The sequence below is a fragment of the Nannobrachium achirus genome (assembly GCF_963921795.1).
Source record: "Nannobrachium achirus genome assembly, chromosome: 21".
NCBI lineage: Eukaryota > Metazoa > Chordata > Actinopteri > Myctophiformes > Myctophidae > Nannobrachium > Nannobrachium achirus.
In genome coordinates, this window is record NC_137828.1 from 56,014,903 (window position 1) to 56,028,764 (window position 13,862).

Genomic DNA, 13,862 nt, shown 5'->3' on the forward strand with positions numbered 1-13,862 from the left:
GGGGGGGGGGGAGCTTTGAGAGAGATAGCTAGAGGGAGACCTTTTAGGAGGGCGACTGCCGCCATGCAAAGTAATCTTCAAACGGTCCAATTACCTGTGTGAGATGTGTGATACGTCTCACACATTTCTCCACGTCCCGTGGGTGATGTTTGATCCACATAAAAAATATATTATACATCGTCCCTGTCGGGTGGAATCCTCACATGTCCAAACACTGTTACTGTTCAGGATTCAGGAAGCTCACAGCGCGGCTTGTAGATCTCCTATTTTTCAAAAGTCGATAAAATGTGTGCAATCTTTGAATATATGTTTTTTTTAAGCGAAAATTTTTAACTGAAATTTTGCTTCTGGGGGTCTCTGGAACTAAATATTTTGAGATGGGGGTCCGTGGCCAAATACATATGATTTTGGGGGTCCTTCACATAAAAAAGCACCGCTGTCCACTACGTAGTGGTGGGAAAAATCGTTCATTTCCGTGAACCGAATCATCGTTCGTTCGTTCACAAGATAGATTCGGTCATGATCGTTCAATCGGTCGTTCACAACTTTCGGGAAGCGGGGGCGGGCGTGTTGGAGCCGGCGTTGAGTTCAGGGTAGCAACAACTACAAAGCAACATTATACCAACAAACTCACTTCAGTAACGCATGACTGGGTTCAGGACAGACAGGGCAAGGTGTTGTTCTGCTGCTGCTGACAACAGAGTGAGGCATTAAGGCTGGTTATATAGCCAGCAGGAAATTAGTGAAGTGAGTTCAGGTGTGTGGCTTGAGTGGGAGCAGGTGAGGGGTGGAGCTGATCATGATGGGCCAGGAGGAGGGTTGGTGACCAATATGACACTTTTCTACAATTACATTTAATGTGACTCGGTTCAGCAGATAAATATTGTGAAAATAGCAGATCTACATGCTCACAAGAGCATGTAGATCGGCTATTTTCACAATGTTCGCCTCTTGCTTACTTAATATTTGACAGTTTGGCAAGTCCTGTAGAATATTCGACTATTCGAATACTTTGAGGTCGAATAATTCAAATACTAAAAATCACTATTCGTGTATGCCCTACTGTCCACTGACATAGAAACATAGGTTTTTCAAAAAGTATTAAGAAGACACTTATAGAATCGTCCAAAAATATTCAAAGACTTGCACAAATGTTGTCAAAAATAGCAGATCTACAAAAAAAACACAAAAGTTAGAATATGGACATAAGAGGTTTCTGCCTGACAGCAATGATAGTATGATACAGCACTATATATTTTTTTACCTTGGTGTGATGCATTATCTAAGAGGTGGTGGCTCATTGAGTTATGATTGACAACCATGGCAAATAGCTTCGTATGAGCAGCTATACAGTGGGCAGATAAAAGGGAAGATAACGTGACAGGTGTTTCCTAATCTGGCAATAGCCCGAGAATATTGGAAAGCAATAAGGAATCCCTGGAATGCTGCATGCATGCCAGAGGGATCTCTGATTTATGAAATATCACGTTTTATCTCCAATCCTCATCCTGGATTTTCCTATGCCACTGATGATATCCATCTACTGTATATATCATCATATCGTTATTTAAGTTGATCTGGCACACACAGGGCTGCCACAGAAATGAGTACTGTAGAGTTATGGTGATATTTTATGATAGATTAATGCAACGGTGAGCTGCGTGCGAATGTGTGTGATATATATCGTCTCTAGTATATATCATCCCTATCTCCAAGTTTCAAATGTGTATGTATTTTTTTGTAAACTTCATCATACAAAAGTGTCACAAAAAGGCATGAAAATAGCAGATCTACAAGCACACATCGCCATTGATGCGAGGCGTTGTGTGCTTGTAGATCAGCTATTTTCACTAATCTAAATACATTTGTAAAATAATGACAAAAAAAGGACGGTTTTGGACATACAAGGTTTCCACCCGACAACAACGATATGTTCTGTACTGTGTGCCAGGCACCACAACATCAACAACACACGCATGCACGCACGCACGCACGCACGCACGCACGCACGCACGCACACACACACACACACGCACACGCACACGCACACACACACACAACCTCTCCCCTGCAGAGAGGGATCAGCTTTGACTAGTGTTGTGGTGGCTCTAATTGGAGCATGTGTCCTGTGGCTGGTGCAGGGAGGTCAGGACCCAGTCTGCAGCCCCCTGTGTCCCCTGTGTCCTTCACCCTGTACCCTGCACCTAACATTAAAGGTTCTACACCTTGCATTTAAAAATAATTAATATCATATTGTTTATGTCCCAAAAAATGTTTTTCAAAGGGTTTGAGGCTAAATTACCACCCCTGAATACAGAGCTCCTGTCATTTCTGCCTGGTTTTCAGAGCATTTTCAGCACCACCTTGTCCTGAGTGGGTGTGGGATGACTGCGCTATGAGGGTGGGGCTATTGAGCCCCACCCTCATCCCAACTCCTCCCCGCCTCCTGCTCAGGCCTGCCCATCCCTTCCCAACCCCCATTCAGCAACACAGCACAGCAGTAGCAGTAGGTCCCTCTGGTGATGTCACCAGAGGGAGAAAATCTGACAGCCCGTTCTGAGTCCTGCTTACATACTGTACTATAGATCTGCCTATAAACTGAGAAAGATACAATGGTCAGAAATAGGACTTGTGAGGATAGAAGGTGCTGGTGGGACACCAAAAAAAGACATACAAATAGGAAAGATTTTAATTCATGGTGTAGTCCCTTTAAGTAATGCAGCTGTTTGACAATCATTTAACTGCCGCAGCAGGTGCCGGACCGTTACCTAACCCTAACCTTAACCCTAACCCTAACCAGAGTAAAACTATACCTAAACCTAACCTTAACGATAACCTCAGTAAAACTATGCCTAAACCTAACCCCTAACCACCATTGTAGCGGCCACCAAGCTACCTGCCGGTCAGTGACTCCGTGCGGCGGCTGCCAGTCTGTGCGGCGGCCGCCGGTCCTACCTGCCGGACCTGCCGGTCTGTGCGGCGGCCGCCAGTCCTACCTGCCGGACCTGCCGGTCAGTGTGGCGGCTGCCGGTTCTACCTGCCGGTCCGTGCGGCGGCTGCCGGTTCTACCTGCCGGTCCGTGCAGTGGCTGCCGGTCAGACCTGCCGGTCCGTGCGGCACCTGCCGGTCCGTGCGGCGGGCACCTGCCGGTCCGTGCGGCGGGCACCTGCCGGTCCATGCGGCGGCTGCGGTCCTCCGTGCGGCGGCTGACAGTTGGACCTGCCGGTCCTGTTCTGTGCCTGCCGCGGCAGCGTCAGGCACAAAACATGTCATATTTTCTATCAATTACACACCCCATGAAGCATGGAGGTTTTTTTTTTGTTTTATCTTTTAGCCAATAATTTGATTATGGAGGAAAGATGCTAATGTCTTTGGTAGGAGACTCCAACCACACGCAACAAGTGTCCTACCAGAGATTCCACCGGTCATCACATTATGGTGAACTACTACCATATGTTAATATGTCGGATTCATGTAACCACTTTTAACCACGTAAACCGTCAGTACTTGCTCTTTTCTTCTCTACACCAAACCTCTTTGCAAAAGAATAGCCATTCTACAAGCAGTGAACAGACAGACAGAAGACTGAGTGACCGACAGGTCGGCAACAGCTGGGGCAGAGAGAAGAACTGACAGGCAGAAATATAGCCTGCAGGCACATGGAAGGAAGGACTCCACTTACTGTATTGTTAATGTTACGCAGAGGTACTGCATGCTAAAATGGATCAGAGAGACACAGAGAGAGACAGAGACGGATGTTAAAGTAAATCTACTGTATTTGCCATTTTGTGTCAAGAGAGAAGAGGGAGAAGGGTAATAAAAGGTAAATCACAAAACACAAACACAAAGTCGTTATTATATCTATACTATAATTTTGCGAATGTCTGAGTGAGTGTCTGAGTGTCTGAGTGTCTGTCGCAGCGTTTCTCCTCAGTGGCTGGAGCAATTGATCTGAAATCGCATCACCATAAGCATATGAACACACCTGACATAACTGTGAAGCCCGTTTGTCACTTTAACAAATCGTATGCTGTATATTAGCATTTTATGGTGTATCTACTATCTATTCTGTATCTCGCATGAGGCACATCTATTCTGCATCTAGCTTGAGGCAAAATGTTTAACCAGCTCTGTGTGTGTGTGTGTGTGTGTGTGTGTGCAGGCAGGCGGGTGTGTGTGCAGGCGGGTGGGCGGGCGGGCTGGGGGGGGGGACAGTATCTCTGTAGCCATTAAACGAAACGGGTTTCTTACATTGATGCTCCTACATCATGCAAGCACCAGTTAAAGTTACTTTCCATCCCTCATATACTGTGTGCACAGTGCACATCCCATAACCCACACACTGCACATCATTTTGGAGCTCATATCTTTGAACGGGTAAGGGCTAGTATATATAAATAAAATAAAAATAAAACAATCCTCCAAACAATTCACATAGGCTAATTCATTTCAACACAGCCTTTCAAGTTCATCAGCTATGGCCTCCGGGCGCCATGCAGGCACGCAGGCACACAGCGTGGCACGCCAGCGCCAGTTTACCACTGTCACCCGGCCGGGGCCAGGAGCCAGCACTTGAGGCCACCGTTAAAATGAATCGGATCCATCACTGTCTGCAGTGGAGAGGAGCCCAGCAGTGCACCTTAATGCATTTGAGAGAGGAGACTGTTGGATGTATACCGTCGTTGTCGGTGGACACCTTATATGTCCAAAACCGTTTGTTTTGTATTTATCATTTAAAGAAATGAACTAAACTACGATCTACAAGCACACAACGCCTCGCACCGCGCGGCGTTGTGTGCTTGCAGACCTGCTGTTTTCACTACTTTTGTGCGACGGCCTTGTATGATGAAGCAGGGCTTTACTTTGCGGGGGGAAAAAAACATACAAATTTGAAACTTGGAGATACGAGGTTTCTGCCCTACAGTGACGATATGGGTTGTTCTGTCTGGCTCGCCCAGCTCCTCTCCCTCTCTCGCACACACGCACGCACACACGCACACACACACACACACACACACACACACACACACACACACACACACACACACACACACACACACACACAGAGAGAGAGACTGGTCAACAAGATCACTGCATCAAGTCGGCTTCATAATCGCCTGCCCGTTAAGGTGCAAGCATAGCTGCGGTTGTCGTCGTCGTTGGAACGTCGTACATGCACACCAATAATGATATCCATTATTTAAAACTCGGTGTTGTGATACAGATAGTAATCATTCTCCGTATCTCTCCAGCTCGTTAATTAACAGAAAATACATTTGCAGGTGGGTCACCGATTTCATGCCAATCAGAAGAGAGACGCCATTTATCAGATTCAATTGTCTAGTGTTCCAATTATAACATTTGTCTGCTAATTCTTTATTTATTTATTTAATCACTTCCAATTTCACTTGATTATCCTGTGTGAGATCTTTCCCCTGATTGGATGACATTGGTATCCCGCAGCCTGAAAAAAAAAAAGCATTTTCTGTTTACCGATGAGCTGGAGATACAGTCCGGGAGACCGCTGTTCCTGAGCAAACACTCTATAGCAATGATAAGTATGGGAATATAGAGTCATTTAACACTTACTTTAACAAACGTTACACACACACAGAGAAGTTAGATAAAGAAAGTAGATTTTCTTTTGTTGTTTTCTCTTCCATGGAAAGCGTCTTTGGGTACTTAGGAGAGCACCATATAAATGTTATTATTAAATTATTATTATTAATATTATTATTATTGTTATTTATAAACTGCAAAACAAGATATGCAACGCACACGCGCACACATGCACTCGCACATCATCTAGACCACTGGTAGCTTGTGACCCAAAAGAGAAATTAGACGTTTGCCCGGGACCCAAACTAGTGAAAATAGCAGATCTGCAAGCTCACAACGCGGCGCGACACGTTGTGAGCTCAAGCTCAAATGGGTCCCGACCCAGTACTTGGGAACCAGTGATCTAGACCAATGGTCCTCAACCTTTTCAGGCCGCGACCCCCAAAATAATCATATTTCAACAGGGGACCTGACGAGCACTAAGAGTTGAGGCATTACATTTTGTATAACATGGTTCTATTGTGAAAATAGCAGATCTGCTATTTACACAATTTCTGCCTCTAATATTTGACAATTTGGCCAATGTTTAATTTGGCATTCAAAAGTCTTTAAATTGTCACTTTAGAAATATGCAGATACCCTCTAAACCTTATGTTGATTTGTTTACAGTTGAGTGAGAAAACAATGTTGCACATTAAGTTAATCATCTGGGGACCCCCCAAAATAATGTGAGGATCCCCCTGGGGGTCCTGACCCACAGGTTGAGAACCACTGATCTAGACAGGCACTCGTGCCGTGAAAGCCAAGTGAATAGACTGGTTGAATAGGCCAAGAGGAACCCTACAGGAGCACATCTGAACTGGAGTATACCTGAATTTCCTCTTCCATTACAGAGTGGGAATGAGAGTCCTTGGCCTTTGGGTTCAAATAAATGTTTGTTCCATGCATGTCGTTGGCCTTGGGCTCTACCAAGACCGTATGCACTGTGCGTTTGTGGTTGCCGAGAGACACACAATCAGCGAGACAATCTTAACCCATTAAGACCGGAGGCCACCATTCCACAAATGCCTTTTCTGAAAAAACATATGTTTTCTATAGCCATGTTTCCATAAACTTATTCGAATTAGGGAAGCGAATTATCAGAAATACGCATTGAGACAAAGCAAATTTAGCCCGTTTCCATTAAACTGGTGAAATGCGATTCTTGGGAGATCCTGCCTGGGTCCGTCTAACCGACGTGCTGTAAACACTTCCCCCGGGCTTGCACACAGTACACACTGCACAGAGCTGGGATGGGGCTGATTTCTTCAGACAAAAGAGACGTGAGGGCACTGCTGTGACACGCTGCACACGCATCCCGACCCAGAGCCGGTCGCGACGGACCGACGCGGAGAAAGTGCGCCGCCCGGTTGAGTCCTCCGGACAGACTGCATCCTGCAGCATCGCAGATGCGATCTGCTGTGAGCTTGTACGGCCACTTTTGGCAAGCGCAACACGGTGTGATGACGAAGGGTCACTCCGTGTGCAACAACCGGTTTGTTTTGTGGGCTAACGCTATACAATGGACGTTAATTAAGCAGCGGGGGAAAGTGTTATAGGAGGCCGATATGGACCAGAACGTCATATTTTATTGTCTGACCCGTTTCCATTCACAAATGCGCATTTAGTTTATTCGATAAAGCCTCAAAATCCACCTCCTCCAAGCGGATAATTTTTTTTGCGGATAATGAAAGTTTATTCGCATTTTAAAGTGTTTCCATAAAAAGATTTTGTGAATAAGCCGTTAATGCGCAAAAAGTGGCTTTATGGAAACGCCACTTATGTCAGTGGTGCTCAAACGTTTTCAGAAGCAAAGATTTTAGTTAAAAATGTTCACTATAAAAAAAATATATACTGTATATATATATAATATATATATATATGTGTATGTATGTATGTATATATATATATATACGGTATATATATGTATGTGTAACGGAGGTGATCCAAACCTCCCCACCCGGCTTCGAACCCCAGTCTCCCGCGTGAAAGTTCAATATCTTAACCATTACTCCAAAGGGATATCCCTATGGAACGAGAGCAGATACTAGACTTTTGAGGCTTCAGGCTGGGGCTGCGACTCTCTCCGCCACATATACCGGTATATATATATATACAAAGATTTGCACACACATTCATGATTCTTCTAAAGTAGCAGATATACAAGCTTGCTATGATGAGCTTGTATATCTAATATTTTTGTATAAAATATGGTGGTTAAAATTATTGTGAAACTATATAAACTACTAAAATAATATGAAGTCGAAACCAGTTTCGGGGGCTATTATTAGATAAAAAAATAAATAAAAATCTACCATCAATGCAAAAAACCAGCCCCCAAACCACTATATAAAATAAATAAAAAACGGATTCTGTCTGGAAAATAAAGTAGATGAAAGTAGATTATAAATAGAGAGATGAATAGCAGGTTCCATTATGCCCAGAACAATTAATTTTCCAAATGCATAACGTTTGAAGACGCATTATTCTGACCCAGATAGGCCCGATGATATGATTGGTCACTGCGACGATTTGTTTCGAGCATTTTTCTAATTCCGTCAATGCTTCGGAGACTGACTTCGGCAATTTCTCTGTCCCTATCTGGCCCTGTTCGGCTGCTAATATACAGTCACATGTGTTTGAGCAATTACATTTTTCTGGGAAAGTCATTTCAATTCAATTAATTTTTATCAGGGCCTCCAAATTCGCATTGGTCCTCTCCGCACACTGCACGCTCCCTGGCTTGGTTATTATGGCCCCTTTTGTCACAAGGGCTACGGTCGGTCGTGTGAAGAATATGCACGTTCAAAGTCATAATGTGAAAATGTCAGAATTCCATTTCTCGTGACCTGTACTGTTTATTTTTTTTCCCCCATATGAAATATTTTGTCATACTTACTTATATATTATATATACAGTATATAACCATCCATCCATATTCCGCTTATCTGGAATCGGGTCGCAGGGGTAACGTTTGTCGAAGCATAACTCAGTATAGACATAGCAGGCATAGAAGGAGGAAGGGAAGGTCACCAGTTGTAATGAACAGCAGCAGTCAGTGCAGTACGTTCTATGTTTACATAATCTATGCTGACTATGCTCTGTGCGCTGGGACAGCTCCGTAGACTTGCATTGAACGGTGAACTGCCCGATATGTAACATTGTGAGTGAATGGGGTTCTGTGCGCTAGATTTCTGCTCCCGCAGCATTACATTTAGACAGCGTAGAGTGGTGTTTTCTACATTTAATGGAAGCTATACATTTCAGTCACTTGTCATTAACTATATCGTCGTTGTCGGGTGGAAACCTCGTATGTCCAAGTTTCAAATTTGTATTTGTAAAGTAAAGCCCTGCTTCATTGTACAAGGCCGTCGCACAAAAGTAGTGAAAACAGCAGATCTACAAGCACACAGCTATTCAGAAACAAGCTTGAAAGTAGGGATGGTCCGATCAGGTTTTTTGGAACCGATCACCGAGCACCGATCACAAAAGTTTGATCACCCGATCCCGATCAATCACCGATCCGATCAAGTTATTATTTATATTTTCTAAATGTTAATGTTTTAACTTTAATTCATTCATTCACTCATGAATTCATTTATATATTTGCCTTATAGTTATTTACCAGCATTAATATGTATTTATTATCCTAGCAGTAACTAATTATTCCTTCAGCACTGTGGAAATCAATACCCCAAAATGGCCTCAAGTGGGCATACTGAACGGCTGGTTGATTAGATGCACCGATCGGATCGGATCGGTGAATTTACCTTTTGATCTAAACCACCGATTATCGCCGATCACGCTTTGATCGGCCCGATCCGATCCATTGCCGATTGATCGGTAACATCTCTACTTGAAAGTGTGAGAACGCTTTACGAGTTCAACTATAGAGATATTTCTCTGAACAGCACGGCCGCTGTTTAGTGTTTACATCCCTCAGTGTAACAGCGTTGCAGATGTACAGCAGGACCTTGGCAGAGCAATTTCCCACTGCCCTGAGAGTAATCTGTGGAAGTAAAAAGGCAGCGCAGATCAAACTGTGGCACACTAGGACATGTGTTTAGGTGGGGCCCCACCCCTAACACACACACACACACACACGCACACGCACACAAACACAAACACACACACAATCTTTTGGTCCAAATGTTTGTCAGCTTCCTCCGATTTGTCTGTTACTTCTCCAAGGTCTCTCTGAACTAACGTGTTATCACACAATGCGTATGCATTATTATAGGATATTACTCGTCTCTAACAACAAGAGCAGCCAACAGCTGTTTTTGGCAGACGGAAGGAATTCTCTGTTGTCCTCCCATGACAGCACGCTGCCACTGTGCTGATCAGAGCAGCCAAAACAGCTTTTTTCCCCCCCCTTGTATAACCTGACTGCGCCAGATGGTGGCAGCAGTGCGTATGCCTGGCTGCATACTGCTCTGCTTACCATCTGGGATTGCTCAAGCAGACCCGATGTAAGGGGCGGGCCATTTTTTCAAATTCTTTAGCAGGTGATTGGATGGGGCCGTCTCTCTATCACATTCTGGGAGTGCCAACTCCAACCACTCATATTGGCCTGTCTGCATGACGTTACACCCAGAATCCGCCTCCTGGGTTTCCACGTGGTCTGCAATCAGACTCTATTGGCTCAGAGCCCGCCCGTAGCTGCCGCTGATTAGTCCGGCCCGGGACTTTACGAGTGTTATCAACTCTCCCCGAGCAATCTCAGATGGTAAAGTAGGGCGGTAGGCTACGCACTACTGCCACCATCTGGTGCAGTCAGGCTACAATTTGTATCGCCTTTATTAATTTTTTTTGTTTCCTAGATTTTTATCTCATTTTCTTTTCTTCAAAATATTAAAAAATAAATAAAAAGAAAAGAAATCCATTAACTCATCTGGTGCCGATCCCGAACTAGTTCGGCTTTATTTCAATCCAATACAATCTTTTTTTTATTAATTCACTTACCCCGAGCTGCTTGTAGAGTTGTGGGTGGTCCTGGCTCGCTAGCCGCTAGCCAGCTAGCCGTTCTACTCTGTCCGACGATATATTCCATTAAAAATGGTTTAAAATACATTTTTGAGCTCCCCAATGTTCACCCGATGTTCGGCGCCGCTTCCGATGAGTACACGAGTGTGCCGAATGGGAATAGCCATTCTGTTAGCATCTTCATCCGGGACATTTCCATGCCGTGCATGAACGTGAGCACGTGAGGTCCTGGAAGCTGAAGTCCTGGAAGCTAAAGCGCTCGCCTATGAGAGATGCGCTGGCATTCTTTGGCCCCTAGAGGGCGCTGGCACTCAAAGAGTTAATAAAGGGGGGGGGGGGTCCATTAATTAGAGGGGGAAGACATTTTTTTATTAATTAGTGAAAATAGCAGATCTACAAGCTCACAACATGTCACGATTGTAGATCAGATATTTTCACTAGTTTGGATCCCGGAGAGACGTCAAATTTCTCTTTTGGGTCTCAGACCCCGTTCAGACTGCAACGCTCTGTAGAGAAAACGGCGAGGTCCCGGGACATCGCCGCTGCGTTTCGCTTTTAATCCAGCGTTCATATGAAGCCAAAATGATGTAGGGTCTATGAAATTTTGCTAGGTGGTGGTAACGCACGGATAGACGATTCTACTTCATTATTTGCGAGGCTTTTCCTCTCCTACTAATACAGACTGAATGCCATCCTCAGTACTGGTCTCAGTGACCTAGTGGACTAGTCATTGTGTTTTCAATCCATGCACCACAGGTTCGCATCCCGCTGGTGCCACTTTTTCCGCCACCGCGGACATTTTTTTTTTTTTTTGCGGCGATAAAGTTATTATTATTATTACATTATTATCCATGATATAATTACATTATTATCATTTTGCGGAATTCTCGTTGCAAAAACGCAGTGTAAACGGGCCCTCAACAAGCTAAAAAGTTTCTGTACCACTGCTCTAATGTGCCTTGGGAAGATACGTTGCTCTCTCCCCACGTCTAAACTTCTAAACTTTCACAGAGTATACTATTTTTGTAACTTTGCCCTCTGCTAAACCACTACCGTATTGTGGTGAATATTTTCTCAAGTGAAAGCTTTCCCCACAATAACAGAGAACAGAAAGTACTCTAGTATAGAGCCCTGAGGGGTTCCGCTCAACCATACATAGGGGTTCAGTGGCGTCGCTAATGTCCTCCCGCACGCCTGCTACACATACTGCCCCCTGCCACCCCCCACCCCCATTTGGTTTGATTCCATATTTTTGTGCAAATAAAGATGTATCCGAGTTCCACTTCACTCACTGTATGTTTTTCGCTTGTCTCAGCAGCGAGGCCTCTATAGGGGCTGCTGTGCCTGTGGCGCATAAATATAAAAACTTTCTAAAAATGTTTATGTAAAAAACTTTTCCCCCTCCTTCTTTGACCACTTGAAAGACTTTGTCGTTTCACCCATGCGGCCCCAATTATGTAAATATCATTTGGGAAAGAGAAATGTCAGCAATAAGGTCCCCTGTTGCCCTGGTTCACCTCACCTCGCCTGGCAGCATTTTTTTTTTATTTGCTGGTTTCTTTGCCACTAATAAGGCTGAAGCTGATGAAATGGCAGTAGCGTTTAACCACCTAAACCATATGGGTCTTCAACAGGCGGTTCGGAACCCCTAGGGGCTCCTCAGAGTTACTACAGGGGAGCTGCCAAATCTTTAGTGGAACAGGATCAGAGCCAAAGGTCAAGTATTCAGGACTGACAATAATGTGTAAACAAACAAAAGATAGTAACACAAGTGCTGTATCCATGAAATCTATGAACAAGTTTAATCTGCAACCCAATATTATACTACACAGTAGGTCTGTATGTAGTGGGGGTCCCTACTTCATTTCTCTCTCAAGCTAAGGAGGGAGGGCGATCTCTTTTGGCGTCCCAGTCCCGGAGACGCGCCCCAGTGGGGACGGAGTGCCGTCAGGTAGCACATGGAGACGGGGACGTGATTCTCCCTTGCGTCCCCACGGGTGAATCGCGTCCCAGTCCCCTTCCCCTCCCTATGGGACGGGACGGGAGGACGGAGCGCCGCCAGGTAGCACCTAAACCAAACCTTGACCCTAACCCTAACCTCAGTAAAACTAACGCTCGTGAAATGCGAACCTGCCAACGCTCTGTCCCCCCGCGGGTGATATGCTAACCTGCCGATGCTGGTGAAAGCTAACCTGGTGATGAGTGGCTGACCTGCTGACGCTGGTGAAAGTTAACCTGGTGAAATGCTAACCTGCGTCCCCTACCCTGTATGTGCGGGGACGCAAATAGAGATCGCCCTTGCTGCAGCTAAGGGCTCGCTGGCCTGAGGACCCCTGACCCCTGACCCCTGACCTAAGCCTAGGGGTAAGCCCCTGACCCCTGACCTAAGCCTATTGTTCCCCTATTGAGGACCCCTGACCTAAGCCTATTGTTCCCCTATTGAGGACCCCTGACCTAAGCCTATTGTTCCCCTATTGAGGACCCCTGACCTAAGCCTATTGTTCCCCTATTGAGGACCCCTGACCTAAGCCTATTGTTCCCCTATTGAGGACCCCTGACCTAAGCCTATTGTTCCCCTATTGAGGACCCCTGACCTAAGCCTATTGTTCCCCTATTGAGGACCCCTGACCTAAGCCTATTGTTCCCCTATTGAGGACCCCTGACCTAAGCCTATTGTTCCCCTATTGAGGACCCCTGACCTAAGCCTATTGTTCCCCTATTGAGGACCCCTGACCTAAGCCTATTGTTCCCCTATTGAGGACCCCTGACCTAAGCCTATTGTTCCCCTATTGAGGACCCCTGACCTAAGCCTATTGTTCCCCTATTGAGGACCCCTGACCTAAGCCTATTGTTCCCCTATTGAGGACCCCTGACCTAAGCCTATTGTTCCCCTATTGAGGACCCCTGACCTAAGCCTATTGTTCCCCTATTGAGGACCCCTGACCTAAGCCTATTGTTCCCCTATTGAGGACCCCTGACCTAAGCCTATTGTTCCCCTATTGAGGACCCCTGACCTAAGCCTATTGTTCCCCTATTGAGGACCCCTGACCTAAGCCTATTGTTCCCCTATTGAGGACCCCTGACCTAAGCCTATTGTTCCCCTATTGCCGCAGTCTGTTCACCTATGACCAGTGGACCCCTGACCTAAGCCTATTGTTCCCCTATTGCCGCAGTCTGTTCACCTATGACCAGTGGACCCCTGACCTAAGCCTATTGTTCCCCTATTGCTGCAGTCTGTTCACCTATGACCAATGGTGTAAGTGTAAGTGTAAGAGCCA

At 45.4% G+C, this 13,862-nt stretch overlaps 1 protein-coding gene across 1 annotated transcript in view; it reads left to right on the forward strand.

Moving 5' to 3' along the window:
- Positions 1 to 13,862, forward strand: part of LOC308306798 (partitioning defective 3 homolog) — an 806,734-nt gene that overhangs the window by 462,150 nt on the left and 330,722 nt on the right. The gene's annotated exons all lie outside the window — the stretch shown is intronic.